General features: G+C 48.8%; 3 pseudogenes; 1 reads left to right on the forward strand and 2 right to left on the reverse strand.

Annotated features, from left to right (window-relative positions):
• The first annotated feature begins 230 nt into the window (after positions 1–230).
• On the forward strand, positions 231–350 carry LOC136643102 (5S ribosomal RNA; annotated as a pseudogene).
• A 17178-nt stretch (positions 351–17528) lies between these two features.
• On the reverse strand, positions 17529–17648 carry LOC136643232 (5S ribosomal RNA; annotated as a pseudogene).
• A 106-nt stretch (positions 17649–17754) lies between these two features.
• Positions 17755–17871, reverse strand: LOC136643282 (5S ribosomal RNA; annotated as a pseudogene).
• Between the last annotated feature and the right edge of the window lie 6331 nt (positions 17872–24202).

Genomic DNA, 24202 nt, shown 5'->3' on the forward strand with positions numbered 1-24202 from the left:
GCTGATGCAGCATGGGGTGACACCATGATTTACCGCAGAGGGTGACACCAACGCTAGTGATGCCACTGAATCATAGGATTGAATCTTCCTTCTTCCATGAACTCATTCGGTGGCCTTAGGGAAGCCACCATCTATAATATGGGGACAATGATTCTCATTTTACAGGGTGGTCGTAAGGATTTTAAAAAGATAATCAATTGCTATGCAAATGCTAAGTGTAGTTATAATTCCCTTACAGCAACTGTTACCCTGCACATGCCTGATCTCGTCTGCTCTCAGAAGCTAAGCAGGGTCAGGCCTGGTTAGTACTTGGATGGGAGACCACCTGGGAATACTGGGTGCTGTAGGCTTATGCCATAGTCTTTCGAGACTGAAGGTTGCCAACCAGTTCTCCAACCCTCCCTCCAAGAAGCTCAGGGGACCACGCAAGGTCTTTTCCATTCTAAGCAGAAGTCCACAGAAAGGGAGGCACTCTGGAGGATCAACAAGATCTCAAAGAAGAGACAAACATTAGGGGAGGTTTGAGAAAGGAAGTTTGTGTGAGCGGGCACTAGGGAAGGGAGGAGAGGCTGAGCAAGAGATGAACACTGCCCAGTGCCAGGTGGTGTGAGATGGCAGAGGCTCACATTGGAAACAAACAGTCAAGTATTTGGCTCTAGTCAAACATGAATCGTCCCTTCCAGCTTTTGCCATAAATAACAGCATGTTGAGTCACATGGTTGGGATTTAATTGCATAGTTCTCGCATTTTTATCCTGCCTTTCTTCTGAAGAGCTTGAGGGGGAATACACAGCAACCCTGCAGGGTCGATTGGCGACAGAAAGTCTCATCCAAGGCCACCCAGTCTGCTTCACAGCTGAGAAGGGACTCTTCAAACCCTGACATCTCAGATCCTCCAGCACACTCACTCTGCTCCCACAATGCATCTGCATAGAATGAATGGCTGCATGTTGGGAAGGGGGTGTTATTTTATAGGTCTGGCCTGGCTTTCCGTACATTCATCAGAATGTATATCAGAGTGCATCAGAAACACTTAAAGAGACAGAATGATTTTTAACAAGTGCCTCACAGTATATTGGTGTACCGTGAACGGTCTACTGGTTTGCCACAAGCGTTTGGGGGTGGGTCAGTTGTTATTAGTAGGGCCATTGGGAGATGTGAGCCCCCCACCAGCAGTGCGGTGTGCCTTGTCAATTGTCCAAAAACTGAAGGTGTGCCTTGACAATTTTAGTGCCTTGTCAGTGCGCCATGAGATGAAAAAGGTTGAAGAGCAATGGAAAATTCTTAGTACATAGGCTCAAAATGGGGGCTGGGGGATAAGAATAGGCCCTCAGTTTGGCTGTACTTGTTGTAAGAGGCAACTAAACAGCCACTGGGTAGGTGGGACTCGTCAGCCTGGGAAGGCAGCTCATCTGAGAGAAGGAAAAGTCTGATCCCAAACGTCCACTGCCTTGGGGCTACATCCAGTTATGGAAAAGGCTTCAGGGGTCAACCTCGAGGCAAAATCCGGAGCCAGAGTCCCTGAGGCAGTTCATGGCTGAACACAGTCACGTTCTGGCAACTCCTGCGATGCCACTGGAACCAACTGTATTGGCTTCCGCCTTTCCATTGGACCATTTCAGCGGCGTGGAGAGGGGGGATTTGCTGCATGGGTAACAGTCTATCCTCCATATCTACTCTACCCAGGCGTTGCACACTGGAGAGGACACTCTGTTCCAGAACCACCATTCAGAGCGCAATACCATAGTCTTCCGAGACTGAAAGATGCCAACTAGGGTCAAAATGCATTATTCTTTGGCAACAGTATAGGTAGCTCCAAAATCCCAAGATAAATTTGAAAGAGGATAGTTTTAGAAGCATCTCTAATTGGGTAAGAGGCACTTTTTCAAGTGGGTGCTCCTTTTGTTAGCAGGGGGAGAGTAACTGGCCCATCTCACCCCAGCAGTGTCTGTTCTAGTGGCTGTCTGCTGGTATTCATTTGCATCTTTTTAGATTGTGAGCCCTTTTGGGACAGGGAGCCATTTAGTTATTTGATTTTTCTCTATAAACCGCTTTGTGAACTTTTAGTTGAAAAGCGGTATATAAATACTGTTAATAATTAATAATTAATAATAATAATCTTTATTTATGATGAACAAATGAAGCTATCTCATAGTCAGACCTCTGGTCCATGAAGTTCAGGGTTTCTGTGCTGATTGTCAGTAGCTTGCTGGCGATTTGGACAAAGGTCTTTCCCAGCCCTAACTGGAAACCTTCTGTATAGACCAGTTACAGTCAGTTGCCCTAGAAACAGAGCTGCAGAACCCTGGAAGAATCCCCTGGAAGCTGGATGTGACATCACAAAAGGTGAAGACCAGAGATATGACCATAGAGGTCAGTGTGCCACGAGAAGAAAAACGTTGACGTTTGCTGGTATAGATAGCGCATGGTCTATCACTGAGACTACTACCACCAATGAAGAATTTTGTTGGCATTGATTCAGTGCTCCATCACTACCCATCAGCCAATTGTCAGTGGTCTTCTAGGGACTCATATGGCCCAAACACTGGACATGCACCAAGAATCTTGTTCATGGGTTTCCCAGCTTTTGTTTATAGTTGGGGAGCTGTGGGGCCCCAGTACAAATACTGTAGTGGGAGTGGGGTGCCAGCCATTTGTCCTGTACAATATTCCACTGAAAATTACCTTACACACACACACACACACACACTCTGCTGAAGCTGCTATTGGCCCATGTGTTTCATTGGGTTAACAACAACAGTCCACCATCCCAAAGACATGTTTCAACGAGACAGCATAAGGAACTTCTAGTTTGGTCATTGGGTCTTATTGTTCTGTGGCAGGAGCCACCAAGCAAGGCTTTTCTGATGGGCATCTTGTGCCTTTGTACTCCGCTTGCTCTTGGCTGTCTGGTGCAGGACCCCTTTTCGTACTACAAACCTTGGATTGTCCCAGTTTGGTCTCTCAGCTGAATACGTCACACTCTTTGGTGCCACTGGTGATTTTTGCCATTAATATCTAGGATCGATCTGTCACATCGAGATCCTTCCTTTTCCCTAAGCAGCTCAGGGCAGGGGTAGATCAGGTCCTCTCAGCTTTAAGATTTACACAATCCTATTGCCTGAGGGCCAAACATATGCACCTATCAAATAATTGGGGCCTTTGTACCTGATTTTTATACCATGTATTTTCTAGAAGGGGCCAATCCTAATCAGGCCTGGGAGCAAAGAGGGGCTTTACCCCTTTGCCTCCACAGACTAGAGAGTGGAGGCAGTTGCAGTTGCTCCCAAAGAAAAGCTCCCTGTGGTGCCATTGGGGGGCAATGGCTGGAGGGGGACAATCCGGATTGGGTGCGAAGATTTTAAAGTCCAACCCAGGCTGCATGCTCTTTGTGTTTGAGTTACACACCCAGACTCCTTAATTGCTTGTAAATTGTAAAGGGGCTACAAAGAGTCCGGTTCCTGATCCCAAAGGATCTCCTCTATGGAGAACTCGTGCAAGGAAAGCGCCCTACAGGTAGACCACAGCTGCGATACAAGGACATCTGCAAGAGGGATCTGAAGGCCTTAGGAGTGGACCTCAACAAGTGGGAAACCCTGGCCTCTGAGCGGCCCGCTTGGAGGCAGGCTGTGCAGCATGGCCTTTCCCAGTTTGAAGAGACACTTGGCCAACAGTCTGAGGCAAAGAGGCAAAGAAGGAAGGCCCATAGCCAGGGAGACAGACCAGGGACAGACTGCACTTGCTCCCAGTGTGGAAGGGATTGTCACTCCCGAATCAGCCTTTTCAGCCACACTAGACGTTATTCCAGAACCACGCGCGATACCATTGTCTTCCGAGACTGAAGGTTGCCAACAACAAATAGTATATTAGTCTTTGCTTCAGCCATGATCACAAATAAATTTAATTTAATTGTAATTTAATTACACTATAATTGTAAATGGTAAACTGTAATTTAATTACAAATTGTTGCTATAATAAAAATAGCATTAAATATTATTAGTGCAGAGTGTTTAATTTGTCTTGACATGCATTTTCATGAACATTGATGCCATCACCATAAGTAATAGCAGTCCCACCTATAGAATTCCTAGAAGTAACACGCAATGCTTGGGAAAGCACAGAGTCCTTTTTATGTTTTCCCACATTTCCAAAGCCTTCTTTCCAAAGACTCACATATCACTCCTAGATTGATTGTGTAATACAGCTGACTTTGTTTGACACCTTGGCTAACTCCATCAAACAATGAAAGGAACATCTAGTTATTCTAACCAGATAGGTGATAACAATAACAGATAATTGCCTCATGCTGAAACAAAGAAACACCAAAACTCCCTGCAGATAGAAAACTAGGGGAGAAAGGTACTTGCTCAGCTCTTGGCCTTAGAGGTCAATGTTCTACTTGCAGGGAGCTACCTTGGTTCATGGGGAGCATGCAAAAATGGTACCCCGTTCCTGCATTGTGAAGGGGTACAGTCCATGCTACCACCTCCACAACGTCCTCATCCTGTTGCCTGTGTAGGCCAGGCCCAAACCTCTGTGACCTTTACATGACAAAGACATAGACCAGTCCCTCGGACAAGTCTAGCCTGAAGACACAAGTTTCGCCAGCTGGTTGTCTAATATTATCCGTCCAGCTTCTGTTTGGGCCCCATCTCCCCCAGGGGAAGTGTTAACGTTGCCTCCCCAAAGGGGACGAATGTGTCTTGGAAGAACGGGCTGTACTGTCTGACTATTTTTCTACTGTGACCCTCAGAGGAAAAGAGATAGTCAGACGGAAAGAGAGACAGAGGTGGAGAGGAGCAGCGGGACCCAGTGAGTCAACCTTTGGCCGAGTCTTCACACACATCCTCAATTGCTTGTTTGTTGTTTCTCTAACAACACAGACAAGTTCCATGTGCTTCGAAGGAGTGCTGCCGCAGAAATTAAAAAAGAAATTAAAAAGAGGATTCCCGAGTTGTTTAGTAATTGGAGGGCGGATAGGGTGGGACAGGAGTGGAGGAACCAAGGCTCTCCGGGAGGCGAGTCAGAGTGACGTGAACATGAATGTTGCAACCTACGTCTCTGGCCAGCCTCATGGATACACAGCAGGCAGATATTCCACAGGTGAAGTTTTGCCCAGTTCTGCACATTCCTACTGAAAAAGGTTTACCAGTTGAACGACTGCCTGGCATGTTGTTTGAGCATGGTCTGAAGGCATAGGATGCACAAATTATGGTAGTTAAGCAGACCTGGTCAATTAACCCCCCCCCCCCCCGTGAGACTGGAGTCATTGTGCAGAAAGGTGAAATCACGACTGTTGGGGTCATTGAGAGAGAAGAATGTGGTTGCCAACTAATCAGAAAATAATAGGCTGGCCTGTGGCTGAGCAGCAGCAATGGGAGAGGGCTATTTGGCGACATGCCGGTGTTCCCCAGAGGCAGCTGACTGGCTGCTTTGGGAAGCAGGATACTGAGCTGCCTGCATGAGTCTAATCTAGCAGGGTTCCTTGTATGATTTTAAATTGACATGTATGTTTTTAAACTGACATGAAAAGTTTTTCATAGTTCAACATTACCACTTGCTAATGCTAACATGGGAGGGCACCAGGATGCAGATCTCTTGTTACGTGGTGTGCTCCCTGGGGCATTTGGTGGGCCACTGTGAGATACAGGAAGCTGGACTAGATGGGCCTGTGGCCTATAAGAACAGTTCTTATGTATCTACACATCAGGTACCTTGCAATAGCACAGCTACAGGAACCAGTCCAGAACTTGTCAACCCTGCTTAGGGTTCTACTGGATTTGTGAGACAAACTCCAGTCCAAAACTTGGGAAATAGGATAAGAACATAAGAAGAGCCCTGCTGGATCAGGCCAAAGGCCCATCTAGTCCAGCTTCCTGTATCTCACAGTGGCCCACCAAAAGCCCCAGGGAGCACACAAGACAACAGGCACAATCAGAGTCCCCCCTGCATCTGGCAATCAGAGGCAGCCTGCCTCTAAAACCAAGAGCTTGCACATACCTACTGTGGCTTGTAACCCGTAATGAACTTCTCCTCCAGAAATTTGTCCAATCCCCTCTTAAGGGCATCCAGGCAAGAAGCCATCACTACTTCCTGTGGCAAAGAGTTCCACAAAAGTGGATGGTGGTTATACTTGCAAAATGCATTTTTCTGGATTCTCTTCACAATATCAAGAGTTTTTTTCATTTTACAGATGGACAATGGGGGCTAAAAGATTTGCCCAAGGCAAGGCAATGAACCCATGACAGAAGTGGTGTGAACTACATTAAAAACTATCACTTAGCTCTGCGGTATTCAATCTGTGCGTCCCGCCTCCCTAGGGAGGTAGGACTAGCCTCCAGGGGTGTCACCAGGCATCGGGGGGAGGGGAGGCGAGGCTGCTCTGCTCAGCTGCATGTGCTGCCTCCTGACTTGCTGCTTTTCTGCAGCTGTGAACAAGATGGTGGGGCAGCCTGAGGCTGGGAGGGCGGTGAAACATGGTGGGGGAAGGCGGGAGACAAGGCTGGCTGGGCAGCAGCGGAGGTGCTGCATCTCATCATGGAGCTCTCTCCATGTGCAACCTCACCCCAAGGACTGCATTTCCCAGTGTGCCCCTCACCTGGGCATCCTGGGATTGGTCAAGGTTGCTTGGGAAGGAAGGAGCCAGCCTGCTCCTAGTGGGGGGTGTCCAAATGCCCCAGCCTGCATCCCTCCGTCTTGCCGGGGGGGGGAACAGGGGTGGCATCTGCATGCTGGGTGTATGTGTGTGAGCAGCTCCCGGGAAAGTGGGGTTAGGATTCCAGCCAAACAGCCTCTTGGTCTCAGTTTGCAACTAGCAGATGCACACAAAACAAAGTCTTCCCGTCCCCCAGCAAATTCATCACTTTCCCCCCCCTTTCCAAAACCCTCCCCTCCAGGTGTGCTGCTATCAAACTCAGGGCACAATCCTAACCAGGTCTACTCAGAAGTAAGTCCTATTTTGTTCAATGGGGCTTACTCTCAGGTAAGTGTGGTTAGGATTGCAGCCTCCCAGAGTGCTGGCAGCCTTGTTTCTAGTGTATAATTATAACACCTTCATCCCCATTTTGGGGGTAACTGAGGTGAGGTGTTGTAATGGGGGAGCCCTGGCCAATGACTACAAGGATCAGGGGAGGCACGAGCCGGGAAAGTTCTAGAACCACTGACTTAGCTGATTGTAGCTACTAGACCAGGGGTTGACAACTTCCTTTTTAAAGAAAAAAGAAAAAAAAGGGGGGGAGGACCAGGCACTTGGCGGTGATTTCATCATGTCGCCGTCAGACTTCCAGGTTGCCAAGCACTTGGAAGCAGCCCACACAGAGCACAGCTTGGAAGGCTTTGCTTCCTGCCCAGTTTGCCACACATTGGAAAGGGACTGGCAGAGCCACCCACTTAGGTGGGCAGCTCTGCCATTCCTTCTCCAGTGCATGGCAACATGGGCAAAGCCTCCCAAGCCGAGCTTTGTATGGGCCACACTTCAGCTAGCAGGCTGTATGACTTTGGCTGGTGGGCCAGATTCAGTCTGCAGGCTGTAGGTTGCCAACTCCTTTAATAGACCATCCTGTTTGGTCTAGATCTCTGGTATGGGGCCAAGAACTACTTGTTGCTTGTTGCCCGCAGCCCTTCCTAGCCATTCCTGACCATCTGTGATGTCATGGAATGTTCACAATAGTGCTGGTTGCTCCTGAGAAAGCTCCTATCACTGTGTTTCAAGGCAAATCGTTTTAGGAGGAAAGCCGCAAGCCAAATGGAAATAAGATTTATGATTGCAACGCAGTTACAAAAACAAGCAGACATGGAGAGTCAGTTAATAAATTTAGTTTGGAGATTGGACAATGTTCTCCAGTCATCTGAGGAATCAAAATTTGGCACAAATGTGCTTTAATGCAGCTGCAGCAGCAACGTATCTAATTATTTGTCTCTATATAAAAGTCTATGGCTAGCATCCCATCCCAAATGACATCCTGTCCCAATCCTGTCCCATCAAACTCACTTTGATGTAACCAAGAAACAGCCCAGAGAGGCCTTCTGTGTTAATAGGATGGACTGCTGCCTCCATTGCTGGGGAATAGATGTATTCCCCCAACACGCTTGCATGTACCCCAATGAATAGACCTCTTTACTTTCCCCCATGTACGAGAATGGATGTCATTAATTGTTTTGGAAGAAAATGGTGCTTGTTATTTGTTGTGGGACAAATAGTTTCAGAGAGGATCCAATTCAGATATGACGCCATGGGGAAAGGGGTCAATTTATTTTATTTTTCACATTTTTATACCGCTCTTCTTCCAAAGAGGTCAGGGCAGTGCACACAGCTGTTCCCCTCCTTTTCTCCTACAACAACCCTGTGAGGTAGGTGAGGCTGAGAGATAGAAACTGGCCCAAGATCACCCAGGTAGCTTCATGGCTAAGGGATCTGAGCTTAGATCTTCCAGGTCTAAGTCCGCCTCCCAAACCACTACACCCCCTCCAGTGCGGAATCTCTAATACTAATTAGGGTGGCCACATATGCTCCTTGAAAAATTCACAGGATATCTTTATTTACATCTTTGTTTATTTCTAGCGCCATCCATGCAAGAGAGAAAGGACAGAGTCATTTGAGGGAACAGACTTCCAAATGGGTGAGGGTGGTGGAGCTGCGCCTACGACTTGATCGCGGATTTCCCGCCATTGCATCTAGTTTGGCCCTTGGTCACCCTAAAGTGTGATGGAATGCTGGGAGCGTGGGACAGATTGTTAGCAAGTGTCTTTCGCACAGGCACTTAGGGCCATTGCTGCTGCAGCTGGACAGCTACACTGTTTGTGCCAAAGTCCTATTCCTCAAAGAGCTGGAGAACTTCCATTGTCCATTCTGCAAACTCAGTTTTCTAACTGACAGCTTTTCTGCTGGCAGGCTTGTTTGTACAACCAGTTGCAAGGTTTGGCTCACACTGCTGGTAGAGGAAGCCATTGTGACAGCTGACAACAACATGGGACCGTCTTTTTCCTAAAATGGTACAAAAGTTTCCCTATGGAGCGGCGCTTCGTAGACAAAGGCCTGGCTTTCTCTTCCTTCCAGGGGTGCTCATCTGTGTAAGGCCAAAGACATTAGCCTAATGGATTCAGGTGGCAGGCAGCCACAACCAATTAGGGTCTCCTTCTGGAGGTCATCCATATCTACATTTATTTATTCCTAAGACTTTTACCCTGCACTTTCCATGTCAAAGAAGCACTCAAGGCGGGATACATAGTAAGATTACACCAAAAGTAACACAATTAATCACTGTCAAACAGTAAAAGCATCAGCAGAGAAACAAACAAGAAACTCCAACAGGAGTCAAGGAAACCAAACTACAACTAGGCCAATGACCAAAACAAAATAATCGGCTAAAAATGATCCCCCCCCCAAAAAAAAGATTCTAACCAAGGGGGCAAATGGATCCCTTGGGAAATTCTGCAACTGGGGCACCATGACCGAGAAGTCCCTTCTTTTCTTCCTACCAACCAAACTTCATGTGGTGGTAAGGATCTCTCCAGCAGACCTCAGTAGATGGAGAGATTCATAGAAAGGGATGTACGCTCACAGATATTCTGGTTCCACACCACTGAAGGCTTTAAAGGTGATAACCAGTGTGATGTACTGCCTCTTTGAACTTTGCTGATAACTGACATCCTGATCATCTTTCAATGTTTTACATACTCCAAGCATCCTGCTGTGTAGCAGTAATCAAGTTACCATCCAGCTCAGCACTGTCTCCGAACCCCCTTTTAAGTGAGGGCTTCCTCTCACATGCTCTCTCTCTCTCCAAGGACCAACACATCTGTGTTGTGTCCCAGGACTTTCCCCCCCCCCCTCAACTGGCTCTACAGGAAAGGTAACTATCTTGCAACTGGAACTCTTTCCCTTCTCTCCCCCTTTCTCTCCCCTTCTCTCCCCATCTTTAGTTAGCAACTGGGGTTGGCAGAGCAGGGACCCCAAAAAGCCTTCCCTACAACCCCCCTTCCTTTTCCTCGGATGCACCAAATACTCTTTACACGCAACCACCATGAAAGCGAGGTACATTGATTTCAAGTATTAGGACCAAGAAACATACACTTAATACTCAATAAAACACAATAAATGTTGTGAATAAACTCAATAAAACACAACCAAAAAGCCATCTTGAGTTGATAAATGTGGTGGCATGAAGATTTTTTTTTGTCTGTGAAGCATTTTTACTGATGTGTATGCAGATTGTAAGTGTTGATAAAACACTGCCAAAAACGCAAACTGGTGATTGTACATACACATGGTGGTATCTAGATTCTTTTTGTGTGGCATTTTACTGATGGGCGAGAACACATAGGAGCACCAGTAAAAGACCTCTTCCAAAGAACATTGATGTAATCTTCAGTTTTTTTGCACATTTTTGATAACATGGAGTGGGAGGAAAATGCAAAAGGAGTGAAAGCTGCAGGGGGCTGCACATACTACAGTCTCAGAGCTCATTTTATAAATTCTGGTGCTTATACTTGCAGTTGAGGAGGAGTGAAATGAAGGGCAAACCAGAGCAGAGAAAATGAAATGGATGGTGTGGTATGAACATAAGAACAGCCCCACTGGATCAGGCCATAGGCCCATCTAGTCCAGCTTCATGTATCTCACAGCGCCCACCAGATGCCCCAGGGAGCACACCAGATAACAAGAGACCTCATCCTGGTGCCCTCCCTTGCATCTGGCATTCTGACATAACCCATTTCTAAAATCAGGAGGTTGCGCATACACATCATGGCTTGTATGGAATCCTTTCATCCCTCTGGGACCTTTTCAGACAAGGGTGTCCATCATGGGGGTGACTTCCCGCACCAAGTGATGCAAACTCTGACACAACTCCCACACTCCCCCCAGCTCCACCCTCCCCTGCCCCATTCCACCTCCTGCCAACTCAGCTTCTTTCCCCACTCTGGTGGCCTTCTGGTTTTGTACACTGCCTGAGCACTCATTGTGGCAGCTCTAAAACAGCTACTGTGGGTTGTAGGTGTGATAAAGAAAATACATGAAGAGTCTACCAAGTCTACCAATGAAGAAGCCCGTAGGAAGAATTTTTCACTCCAGGTCTACCAACTGTGTTGTTTTTCCTGCATGACAGCTGGGAATGGCTGCCAATTGAACACAGCAGTAGCAGCAGGAAGGGGTGCTTGTTGTCCAACTGTTTACTCATGGTATGTTTCCCTGAGAAAAGCATTTACATCTCCAACTTCTTTTTTTTCTGCAGTGAGGAAGGTGCCAGGTCCTCATGCTTTTTCCGGCGCAAGGCAAAATTCAGCTCAGGGAGGGTGATTTTGGCACAAAGTCTCTGTCCTGTACCCTGGTCTCTGCTCTGATCAAAGCCGAAATCTGCTGTGCTTTCATTGAAGAAGAAAACAAAAGTATCAGGGGACACTCCAGGTGTCTCTCACATCACATATAGCCTGGCCTTCGCCCGTTGCCAATGCCACATCTGGTGGTACCTACCAGCTGGCTCCGATTAAAAGTTCATTGTGAGAATCAGCTTTTAATGACTTGTGAACAAGAGTGAAAGAGTGTCTTAAGGGTTAAACTGCACACCTCCCATGTTTCAAATGCTTTTTCCATCTTGCACTGGATGCTCCCTCTAGCGCACTTTCCAAATTTCTCTCCCATACTGCTAATATAATAACCAGCTTGTGATACTTGATTTGTTTTCTGCTCTTATGAGCCTCCTGTGCAATCCAAAATGGTACTGGGGAAGGGAGAAAAAAATTTCACACAAATGATTGCCCATCTCCTTCCTCCCCAAATGGCAAACGGTCAGAATGATTTCTAGTTCAGTTGTTTGAAATGGGGCTTGACTCTTTTGGAAGAGCTGTGGGTTGGGCCGGTCAGGAGATCAGGAGAAGGAGCAGGCAGCTGGAGAAGCTTCTTCTTGCTGCAGGGACACTGATGGGGTGAGCTGTTTGCTACTGCAGTCAGCTGCCATCTCCAGTGGCAGAGAGGAAGCTGAGAAGGTGGGACTTGCAGGCAAAAACAAAACTGAAAAGTCCTGCCTTCAGTTATGCAGATGGCAAAATGTGAAGGACTTTAAAACAGGGTCAGTCCTACATTTCCCAGGCCCCAAGGTGGCATGCCAAATCCTTTTCCCCTTTACTTCATGATGACCAGCCTCTTAATGACCAGCCTCTGTTCCTCCCACTCCCTAGCCTGGAAGAGGAAGCGGGGGTGGGGGGGATGGAGCTGAAGTAGAAGTGCAGAAGAAAGGAGAGTAGTGGGCTAGAGGGTCTCCAATGCTCTAGCCCACCACTCTCCTCTCCTTCCTGCTTCCACTCTGTCCCTTCTTTCTTCTCCAATTCAGAATCGAGGGAAGGATGAGCAATGGAAGCAAGTGGGCAGATGGCAGAGGCTCAAACTGTTGCCTGAGGCGACTACCTCAGTTGGCCTCACGGATGAGCCAGCCTTACTTTTAAGAACCAGCATCTTGAATTGGGCCCGAAAACAAACAGATAAGCAATGCACGTTGAACACAGCTGGGGTAATCTCCATGAATGGTCCCAGCTACAAACAAACAAACAAACAAAGAAATTCTATAAGCCAATAGAATCTAAGACACAGAATGCCGTGGGGAAAATGAAATTTGAATGATGTCCATTCTAACTATTGGAAGTAATTTTTCCCCTTCAAATTTATTTCAGGTTGGAACAAAGATGCCCTGTAGTCTAATTTTGTTATAGGTTGATTTTGCGGCAGAAAACTCATTTGTTGAACATTTTTTTAACTGTCATGGTTCCGGCTCATGGGTGGTGTGTGGCAGAGAGACAGAGAGAGAGAACCTTTTTCATTGGCCCAGCTCATCTGCTTTTAATAGCAGTTAGATCAAAATTTAGTAAACTATTATAATATTATTATTATACTTTATTTTTACCCCGCCTTTCTCCCCGAAGGGACTCAAGGCGGCTTACAAAACAAGGTTAAAACAGTTAAAAACATAATGATGTTTGTTCTGCCACCACTTATCTCTGTGCCAGGAAGATGCTTTACCTCCCAAACATTTGTGTGCCGGATTGTCATTAAAAATACAAGAGCAGGGCCAGGGAAAAAAGGTGGCAGTAATTTCTGCTGTAACTGCCCGGGTTCAGCATCTTGATGTGCACTGCAGGAGATCACATTCATCACCAGGTGGGGAAAAAGTGTCAACTGCTGATTTGTGCACAACAAACTTCTTTTAAAGACACAAGATCAGGCAAGACCTGTTTTTTTCTGCTCAGTTGGCAGCTGTAAAGTTCTCTCTGACATGCTAGTTTTCTATGGCCCTGGAATTATTTTCATGCGGGTCATGAAAATGGGCACAGCACCATCACCACCTGCGTCCTGAAGCAATACAACCTAGGGAAAAAACATTACAGCTTGAGCTTTTCAGCTTTTTGTTATTAGTTTCATAATAAGGTTCTCTCCTCCACCCCCCAATTTTAATCTTCACAACAACCCTGTAAGATGGGCTAGGCTGAGAGGTGGTGATTGGCTCAGGGTAATATAGTAAGGATCATGGCAATCTGAACGCGTCTCCCCCCTGCTCCCAGTCCAGCATTTAGTCACCACACCATACTGACTTACTCAGAGAGGTGTACAAAGGGCCCTTTCACCTCATCCTTGTATCTGCACAACAGCCCTGTGAGGTAGTTTAATCTGAGAGATGGAAACTGTCCCAAGAGCCCTAGAAATTCCCCAAAGCATAAAATCATTACAGTTTGAACTTGTGAGTTGACCTCCTCAAAGACCTCAAGACTTGTTTTAATCTACAGATCCTTCTTCGCCAGGATTTTGTCACCAGTGGCCAGCCAGATCTCCCTGGGAATCTCCACCCCCTGTTGCTGATCTTCTGCATACCTGACGCGTGGGGTCAAGCTAGGCTATCCCAAGTGTGGAAGCTCCATCAATTGGAACTCCTGCCTTTCCAAAGAAAATGAACAGCAGCTGTGAGGAAGGATTCAGACTGGGACTGCAGCAACAGGGGAGGGGTTCAACCATTTCCCCCCTGCATCAGAACTCAGCATTGTTGAACTGCAGCCCAGTGGCCAGGGTCACTAGAAGCACCCCTGCCAATCTCTGAGGCCACCTCTGTGTCCATCCATAACCTCTATGTGTGGTGAATGAGTCACTCCCCATCGTCGCCTTTCCACTCCCGTCCTATCCTCAATCAGGAATCTTCCTCGGGAATCTTCCTGGGGCATTTGGTGGGCCGCTGTGAGATACAGGAAGCTGGACTAGATGGGCCTATGGCCTGATCCAGTGGGGCTGTTCTTATGTTCTTAACTACAATTCCCAGAATGCCTTGCAGGTCTCTTGTGATCTGGTGTGCTCCCTGGGGCATTTGGTGGGCTGCTGTGAGATACAGGAAGCTGGACTAGATGGGCCTATGGCCTGATCCAGTGGGGCTGTTCTTATGTTCCTCCAGAGGCAAAGCTCCCACTGGTTGGTGTGGAGCGGGGAGGCTGCATGAAGTAAGTATTTGTATTGGCAACCTTCAGTCTCGAAAGACTATGGTATCGTGCTCTGAAAGGTGGTTCTGGCACAGCGTCTAGTGTGGCTGAAAAGGCCAATCCGGGAGTGACAATCCCTTCCACACCGGGAGCAAGTGCAGTCTGTCCCTGGTCTGTCTCCCTGGCTATGGGCCTTCCTTCTCTGCCTCTTTGCCTCGGTCTGTTGGCCAAGTGTCTCTTCAAACTGGGAAAGGCCATGCTGCACAGCCTGCCTCCAAGCGGGCCGCTCAGAGGCCAGGGTTTCCCACTTGTTGAGGTCCATCCCTAAGGCCTTCAGATCCCTCTTGCAGATGTCCTTGTATCGCAGCTGTGGTCTACCTGTAGGGCGCTTTCCTTGCACGAGTTCTCCATAGAGGAGATCCTTTGGGATCCGGCCATCATCCATTCTCACGACATGACCAAGCCAACGCAGGCATCTCTGTTTCAGCAGTGAATACATGCTAGGGATTCCAGCACGTTCCAGGACTGTGTTGTTTGGAACTTTGTCCTGCCAGGTGATGCCGAGGATGCGTCGGAGGCAGCGCATGTGGAAAGCGCTCAGTTTCCTCTCCTGTTGTGAGTGAAGAGTCCATGACTCGCTGCAGTACAGAAGTGTACTCAGGACGCAAGCTCTGTAGACCTGGATCTTGGTATGTTCCGTCAGCTTCTTGTTGGACCAGACTCTCTTTGTGAGTCTGGAAAACGTGGTAGCTGCTTTACCGATGCGTTTGTTTAGCTCGGTATCGAGAGAAAAAGTGTCGGAGATCGTTGAGCCAAGGTACACAAAGTCATGGACAACCTCCAGTTCATGCTCAGAGATTGTAATGCAGGGAGGTGAGTCCACATCCTGAACCATAACCTGTGTTTTCTTCAGGCTGATTGTCAGTCCAAAATCTTGGCAGGCCTTGCTAAAACGATCCATGAGCTGCTGGAGATCTTTGGCAGAGTGGGTAGTGACAGCTGCATCGTCGGCAAAGAGGAAGTCACGCAGACATTTCAGCTGGACTTTGGATTTTGCTCTCAGTCTGGAGAGGTTGAAGAGCTTTCCGTCTGATCTGGTCCGGAGATAGATGCCTTCTGTTGCAGTTCCAAAGGCCTGCTTCAGCAGGACAGCGAAGAAAATCCCAAACAAGGTTGGTGCAAGAACACAGCCCTGCTTCACTCCGCTTCGGATGTCAAAAGGGTCTGATGTGGAGCCATCAAAGACAACAGTGCCCTTCATGTCCTTGTGGAAAGATCTGATGATGCTGAGGAGCCTGGGTGGACAGGCTGGGTGGACATGAAGTAAGTAGGGAAAAAGTAACTCCCTCAACTGAGAAAGTCCTTCTGTCCTCCCCCCCCCCCCCCAATTCCTCCTACTAAGGTAAACTTCAGCATAAACTTGGGGGCACACAGGAGGGGACGCCACAAGGGACTCGTCACCAAGGGACCCTACAAATCTGGAGCCAGCTCTGAATCCACTTTAATCAAGAAAATGAGGCAGGAGAGAAGAGTTTATATAAATGCACACAAACGCATACAGTTGCCCAGGGTGGCTTGTCCATGAGGCCAACTGAGACAGCTGCCTCAAGCAAAGAGGTTGGTTGGGGGCACCATCTCCATCTGCCTACATGCCTCCACTGCTGGTGTTGCTCCTCTTCCCCACTCCCTATCCTGAGACAGGGAGAGGGGGACAGAGCAGAAGAGAAAGTGAGGAGGAGAGGCGAGCGGTGGGCTGGAGCAGGGATGTCCAAACATTTTGGCAGGAGGGCCACAGCATCTCTCTAACACTGTGTCAGGGGCTGGGGGAAAAAAGAATTAATTAACCTTTTAAATTTGAATAAATGTACATAAATGAATTAATTAGAGATGGAACTTATATGAATGAATGAAGGTCTTGCAGTAGCTCAAGGCCTTGCACAAAGCAAGGCCAGCCTTTCCTTTGCTGCCACTGCTGCATCACAGACGTGAAACAGCAAGTAGTGGAGGGAGCCCTCATCCCACAGCTCAGGTGAAAGGTTGAACAGTCATCCTCATGCTAAAAGCAGTTGTGTTGGGTCAGCACAGGCTCTAGCAAGTTTCCAGAGGGCCAGAGGCTCATTGGAGACTGGGGGCTCCCCGCGGGCCTGATTGGGAGCCCCTGAGGGCCGCATGTGGCCCCTGGGCCAGGGTTTGAGCACCCCTGGGCTAGAGCACCTGATGTTTTGCCTTCACCACAGGAGCTGTGAGGTCTTGGCCCAGCCCTGCTGTTGCAGTTCTGGCCCCAGTCAGGAGCTTGTGTGACTGCAGCGTCCATTCTTCTGAGAAGCCGGCATCCTGTTCCCACATCCCCCACATCATTCGGGTCCAGTTTGGCCCTCAGGCTCATGCCATCCATTCACTGTCCTTGATAAAAGTAACGGGGAAGCCAGTCCGCCGTGAATTTGGCTAACACCTTTCCGGACCTAGTAGGCCATCACTTCATCTTGTCCTAATTAATTCCATTAGCTAATTTGTGCCTTGGATGAGGAAGAATTTCCTTCTCGCCTATCCCTGACCGATTGCCAGTGAATTCCATTGGCTGACACGGTGCTCTGGCCATCCAAGAGAGGGAGAAGCATCCCTTTGTGCACTCTCTCCACACACAATTCCTAATTTTGTAAACATCTCTCATGCTCATGACCTCACGAGGTCGTTTTTTCCTCCATGCTAAAAACGCCACCGCTTCTCTCCCTGTAAGGAAGGGACTTGCTCCCTTTAACTCCTCTCTGCTGACCTCCCTTGCCTGCTCTCCAGCCTGATGACATCATGCTTGAGACGGGGCACCCAGAACTGCACGCACTGTTCTCAGCGGGACCACATGACAGGTTTATGTAATCGCAGGATGATGCTTGCTACTTTATTTACAATTCCCTCTCCTAATTGTTATTTTCACTTTCACAGCATCCCCAGCAGCCATCTTCAGTGACCTTCCCACTGGAACCCCAAAGATTTTTTCCCTTCTATTGTATCTATATCCTCCCTTTCTTCCATCATGGTGCACAGGTTGGTTGGCAACCTTCAGTCTCGAAAGACTATGGTATAAGCCTACAGCACCTGGTATTCCCAGGCGGTCTCCCATCCAAGTACTAACCAGGCCTGACCCTGCTTAGCTTCCGAGATCAGACAAGATCGGGCATGTGCAGGGTAACAGTTGCTACCAGTGTGGTGCTGGGAGACAGGACCTAGGAAAGGGGGGTAAAGGGGGTAATTTGTACTCTCATTGTGTTCAAGTGGTTGGCAACCTTCAGTCTCGAAAGACTATGGTATAAGCCTACAGCACCCGGTATTCCCAGGCGGTCTCCCATCCAAGTACTAACCAGGCCTGACCCTGCTTAGCTTCCGAGATCAGACAAGATCGGGCATGTGCAGGGTAACAGTTGCTGCCTGGTGCACAGGGTGACCCATCTATGAGCCCAGTCATACATCAGGGCCAGCCCATCTCAGCCCAGGCAGGCCGCAGACTGGTGGGGGCACCCGTGTGTGTCCGCCTAATTGTCTCCACTGCTCCTCCTTCTGCTTCCACTCCCTTGAGAAGAGGGCAATGTAGAGGAAGAAAAAAATGTGGAGAGTACTGTGCTAGAACATTGGAGAATGGTAGGAGCAGAAGCTTGCACACAGGGCCAACCTTAGGAGCTACGTCCTCACCCCCACTGGTCCCCCCCTACTCACCAGGATGAGCAGCAGTGGCGAGGCACCCGGCAGCTGTGTCACCAACAACTGCTTCTTGGGGCCCAATTCCAAGTCAATCAGCCCCAGGGGTGGGCGGGCAGGAGGGCTGTCCAACAGAAATGCTCTTCACGCGACACCTGGCTTGGAACATTCCATGCTGGAGCATCACCAACAGAGCTAGGTGCTGGCTGTGGCTGCAGACAAGGCACTCTGCTTACCACCCTGGTGTGGGGCCCAATTTGGCCAAATTGCCCTAAGACGAACCCTGCTGGAGTAAGCCAAAATTTGGGGCCAAAAAGACCAAACAAGGAGTTTGTGTACTGGACCAGGTGGGCCTCCCACTGCTGCTCCGTTGCTAGTGCTTGACAGCTGCCAGCACTGGTGGGTTCTGCCAGCAGGGCAACCCAATAGGATGGGTGTGTAAGTAGAGATCTATGCTGTGAAGCAGCTCATGGATCGTTTTAGCAAGGCCTGCCAAGATTTTGGACTGACAATCAGCCTGAAGAAAACACAGGTCATGGTTCAGGATGTGGACTCACCTCCCTGCATTACAATCTCTGCGCACGAACTGGAGATTGTCCATGACTTTGTGTACCTTGGCTCAACGATCTCCGACACTCTTTCTCTCGATACTGAGCTAAACAAACGCATCGGTAAAGCAGCTACCACGTTTTCCAGGCTCACAAAGAGAGTCTGGTCCAACAAGAAGCTGATGGGAGATACCAAGATCCAGGTCTACAGAACTTGTGTCCTGAGTACATTTCTGTACTGCAGCGAGTCATGGACTCTTCGCTCACAACAGGAGAGGAAACTGAACGCTTTCCACATGCGCTGCCTCCGACGCATTCTCGGCATCACCTGGCAGGACAAAGTTCCAAAGAACACAGTCCTGGAACGTGCTGGAATCCCTAGCATGTATGCAGTGCTGAAACAGAGACGCCTGCATTGGCTCGGTCATGTCATGAGAATGGATGATGGCCGGATCCCAAAGGATCTCCTCTATGGCGAACTCGTGCAAGGAAAGCACCCTACAGGTAGACCAGAGCAAGGACATCTGCATGAGGGATCTGAAGGCCTTAGGAGTGGACCTCAACAAGTGGGAAACCCTGGCCTCTGAGCAGCCCGCTTGGAGGCAGGCTGTGCAGCATGGCCTTTCCCAGTTTGAAGAGACACTTGGCCAACAGTCTGAGGCTAAGAGGCAAAGAAGGAAGGCCCATAGCCAGGGAGACAGACCAGGGACAGACTGCACTTGCTCCCGGTGTGGAAGGGATTGTCACTCCCGAATTGGCCTTTTCAGCCACACTAGACGCTGTGCCAGAACCACCATTCAGAGCGCGATACCAGAGTCTTTCGAGACTGAAGGTTGCCAACAACATGCTGTGAAGTAGGGAGTCTCCCATTCGGCTTTGCCCTCGACAGAGATGGGCACCCCACATCAATCTGCTGCCTATGACAACCACTTCAATTGGCCTCATGGATGGGCCGGCCATGATAGGACAGTAGCCTAAAATGACTCAGCGTGATCATAATATAAAGCCAGGTGGGCCTCCCTTACAGCATCGATCACTTCTTTTTTTCATTTGAACATATATCTCACCTTTCAATGAAGAATTTCACAAATCGGTTTAGCAGGAAACCATGTGGACCCATTGCCCCCATATGCCCTCTCCCCAAAGGACGGCAATCAATGTGTGTGTGTGTGGGGGGGGTTTTGATCTGGAGGGACCCACTTTGCCAAACAGTCTTAGGAAACAAACAGGTGCTGGTCAGTTTCATCTGATGCGATGAGGCTGAGGTCACTGGAAACATATTTTCCCCTCCGTTCTAAATCCTGGGAGATTTCTGCTTCTCTATGTTCCCCTCCCCTTTATTTTCACACTCCTTTCCAGCACAGAATTCCTTGTATTTATTAAGAAGCTATAAATTCAAGGGTGCTTTGACAGGAACAAGAAGGCTTGAGTGGGTGGGGGGGGGGACTGACGTGAGTCGACTGAGGAATAAACAAGACAAAATCCCAAGGTCTCCCCCCCTTACACTTTGCCCATTGAAATATTCATCAATCCACTTAACATCCCCTCACGGACGCCAGCTGCGCTTTGTAACACTGGACTGGGCTGGCGCTGGACACAAGCGAGGGGCTGAATGAAACTTGTGAGTTTGAACTCCTTGGCTGTTATTTGTCAAACCCCCATTCCCCTCCCAGAGAACCCAGGAGTCCTGGCTGTTGAGCAAAAAAGTCGGGGCATGGAGAAGAAAAACTTGGGCCTGAAGTTGAAACCTCAAAGTTTGTAGTTTGGAACAGTCTTAAGTTGGATTGCTGGTAGGTTGGTTGGTTGGTAGACTTCCTGCTCCAGAAGTCAGCCCTAGTGTGCCCAGTTGGGCTTTTTCTTAAGGGTCAAATTAAGGGCCAAACTATAACAATAAGAACATAAGAACAGCCCCACTGGATCAGGCCATAGGCCCATCTAGTCCAGCTTCCTGTATCTCACAGCGGCCCACCAAATGCCCCAGGGAGCACACCAGATAACAAGAGACCTCATCCTGGTGCCCTCCTTTGCATTGGCATTCTGACATAGCCCATTTCTAAAATCAGGAGCTTGTGCATACCATCATGGCTTGTACCCCGTAATGGATTTTTCCTCCAGAAACTTGTCCAAACCCCTTTTAAAGGCGTCCAGGCCAGATGCCATCACCACATCCTGCAGCAAGGAGTTCCACAGACCAACCACACGCGGAGTAAAGAAATATTTTCTCTTTTCTGTCCTAACTCTCCCAACACTCAATTTTAGTGGATGTCCCCTGGTTCTGGTATTATGTGAGAGTGTAAAGAGCATCTCTCTATCCACTCTGTCCATCCCTTACATAATTTTGTATGTCTCAATCATGACCCCCCTCAGGCGCCTCTTTTTTAGGCTGAAGAGGCCCAAACGCCGTAGCCTTTCCTCATAAGGAAGGTGCCCCAGCCCAGTAATCATCTTAGTCGCTCTCTTTTGCACCTTTTCCATTTCCACTATGTCTTTTTTGAGATGCGGCGATCAGAACTGGACTCAATACTCCAGGTGTGGCCTTACCATCGATTTGTACAACGGCATTATAATATTAGCTGTTTTGTTTTCAACAGCTTTTCTAATGATCCCGAGCATGGAATTAGCCCTCTTCACTGCCGCCGCACACTGCGTCGACACTTTCATCGACCACCACCACCCCAAGATCTGTCACAGACAGCTCAGAACCCATCAGCCTATATGTAAAGTTTATTTCCATATTGTTTTTCTAAATTTTTAAATCAGAAAGTTGTCCATGCAGTGTGACAGTCCAAAGCCAGACAGGGGATGGGGCAAGGCAGGCCCAAGAGACCCCACTGCTGAAGTGACAGGCCAAATGCTGTCCCCCTCCCCCCTGAGCTAGTACTGTGCCAGTTACTCTCACATCCTGGACTGGAAAAGGAAGGCAGAGCTCCAGTTCCCTCTTCCTTTTCCAGTCCAGGAGGAAGAGTTGAGGCATGTGGATGGACAGAAGGTGGTGCCCCCACCATTGTGCTACTGAGGCAATTGCCTCAATTGGCCCCATGGATGGGCCAGCCCTGACTTAGGGGTTTTAATAGTGTTTTGGCCTTGTTGCAATTCTAATCCTGATCACTCACTCACTCACTCACTCAGCAATGTGCCATTTCTAAAGAAAACGACTTCAGAATCACGGTGGGGGCAAATTTGTCAAGCCCCCTTACACGCATACATGAGCACAGAATGTAAAGGTAAAAATGCAAACTGAGGACCATCCTAGTTACCCCATCACTCCTACGACTCTCACTCCCCCTCCCATCAAAAGCGGAAACAAAAAAACCAGGTTTTAAGCATCCATGAAGGTCTATATATCAAATTATTTCTTGTTAATAGCCCAATCCTAAGAGCCCAATCCTGCGCATGTCAACTCAGAAGTAAGCCCCGTTGTTGTCAAAGGGGCTTACTCCCAGGTAAGGGGGGGTTAGGATTGCCATGCAAGAGAGTGAAAACAATATATATGACACTTCTGAGCAGCCATGCCCTGGCTTGTGCTGCCAGAGCACCTCTTGGCCTCCTTGCCTGGCTGGATTGTGGAGAATGCCAAAGGGGCAGCTGTCTGTCCTGGAGCCCTGAACTCGTTCCAGCCCACTGCCAGTGCTGAGGTACCGGCTCAGACTCAGAAGATCGCTGGTGAGGCTGGTTCCTTGAAAAGATCTGGAACTGAGTGTGCCAGTTCTGGATTCTTTCGTTGTGGAGTCTCTGCCTTCAGGATCTCCTGGGTGGTGAGCCAAAGCCCAGGCTCCAGCAGCTGAGGCCTGGGACAGGGTCTGGGGTTGCTACGACCTGGCTGTTTCCCCCTCCCATTGGTTGGAACCCCCCAGAGTCATGAAAACCACTCATAAACACCAAAAGAATCAAAGCCTTTGCCTCCAGTCCTCCTCTTCTCTAACCACTAGACTCTCCCCACCCAGTCCAGGCTTCCCAGCCATGTCCTCTACTCAGCCTGGAAGGAAAGAAACACAGGAGTGTCTCTTGTGTGTCTAGTTTATTTAGACAAGGAGGCCCCTATCAGACAGTATCACTCTAGGAGTCAAGGGGTGAGAAGGAGAAGGAGCGCACTGCCGGCCTCCAGCCTCGGTGTGTCTGTCTCCTTCGGCTGTCTCCGTCCTCCATCCGGGCCCAGGCGCCACATCTGGATCCCATCGTCTCGTGCACAGCTGCAGCCATTCACGGCCCACATCTGCTTCCAATCCTGACAGAACATGACTTCACTGCGGTGCTCACGGTCGCTCCTCATGCTTGCTGAGTCACCGCTGATGGCCATTCCACCTGAATCCCCACTGCCGTGTCACACAGTCCGCAGCCCGGCCATTGCACCGAGATCAAAAGGCCCGGCAACCGGGCAGGAGCGCCAACTGCATCCATTATCCGGACTTGCGTCATGCGCTCCCAAAACTGTGGGATAGATGCACACTCGATCTGTGTCTCTTAATATTTACATTTTCGGGAAACAATTCGCTGGCGTGTCGGAAAGAAATGAAAACTCCTTCCTGATGACTCTGTAATGAAGATGCATTTTAACAGTCCCAGCATGAGGTCATTAGCTGCTTTCCTATCCTGCTTTTCCACAGTCCAGGGAACCACCACAAAGGACCGCATTTGAAAACGTCCACCACTGCTCCAAAGGGTCTTACAAAACTTGCTCTGCCAAGGAGGGCTGAGAAAGACTCTATGAGATCCTGGAGTTCCGAGCCCATTCTTGCAGGATGTCCCAAGAGCTGTCTAACATTCCTTTGTTACTACTGCTCCTTGGTTCTGCTCCACTTTGCTTGTTTCTCATTTTTAAATTGGTTGCCATTTTTCTAATTTTTTTAATTTCCAAGTGTCACCTTGAGGTCAGATTTCCTGTAGAAAGGAAACAAATGGTTTGGAGGAAAACAATCATGGCTGGACAAGGTTGAGGCCATGTTGAGACTGCAAGTGCTTGGCTGAAGTTGAAGAACTGGAAGGCCACAGAGTAGCAGGCAGGACATTTGGCCTCTACTGGCCAGGCTAAAAGAGAAAACCAGAATCGTGGTAATAATAGCTTGCTTGGCCAATCCAGAAGTCTCTAAACTGCCAGCTTATCAGAGGAGCTGATGTTAGACATCTATGTTCCCTGCCAGGCCTGAGTGTGTATCACTCATTCACCACGCTCACCAGACGTCCATCACCTGGGTCTAGGGCAGCTGGATGCTGAGGAAACTCCTGTTCCACAATCAGACCAACAAACACAGGCTTACCTGCTAGAGCACCTTGCCTTGCATAATCTGGTCTCTTGTGATCTGAGCCATCGATTTGGTCTAGGTCTAGGAACAGTATGCTTGCCTTGATTGTCAGAGTCCCAGGGAGGGACTGCAGCTCAGGACCGAGCATCTGGTTGGCAGGCAGAAGGTCCCGGGTTCAATTCCTGGTTTCCCCTGGTAACATGGCCAGCCCCCCCCCCAAGAGCCATAGTGAGACCATAGTGATACTTTTGAGGGCTCGGCCACCTTAGCTGATGGT

Source organism: Tiliqua scincoides, chromosome 2 (assembly GCF_035046505.1).
Source record: "Tiliqua scincoides isolate rTilSci1 chromosome 2, rTilSci1.hap2, whole genome shotgun sequence".
Taxonomy (NCBI): Eukaryota; Metazoa; Chordata; class Lepidosauria; order Squamata; family Scincidae; genus Tiliqua; species Tiliqua scincoides.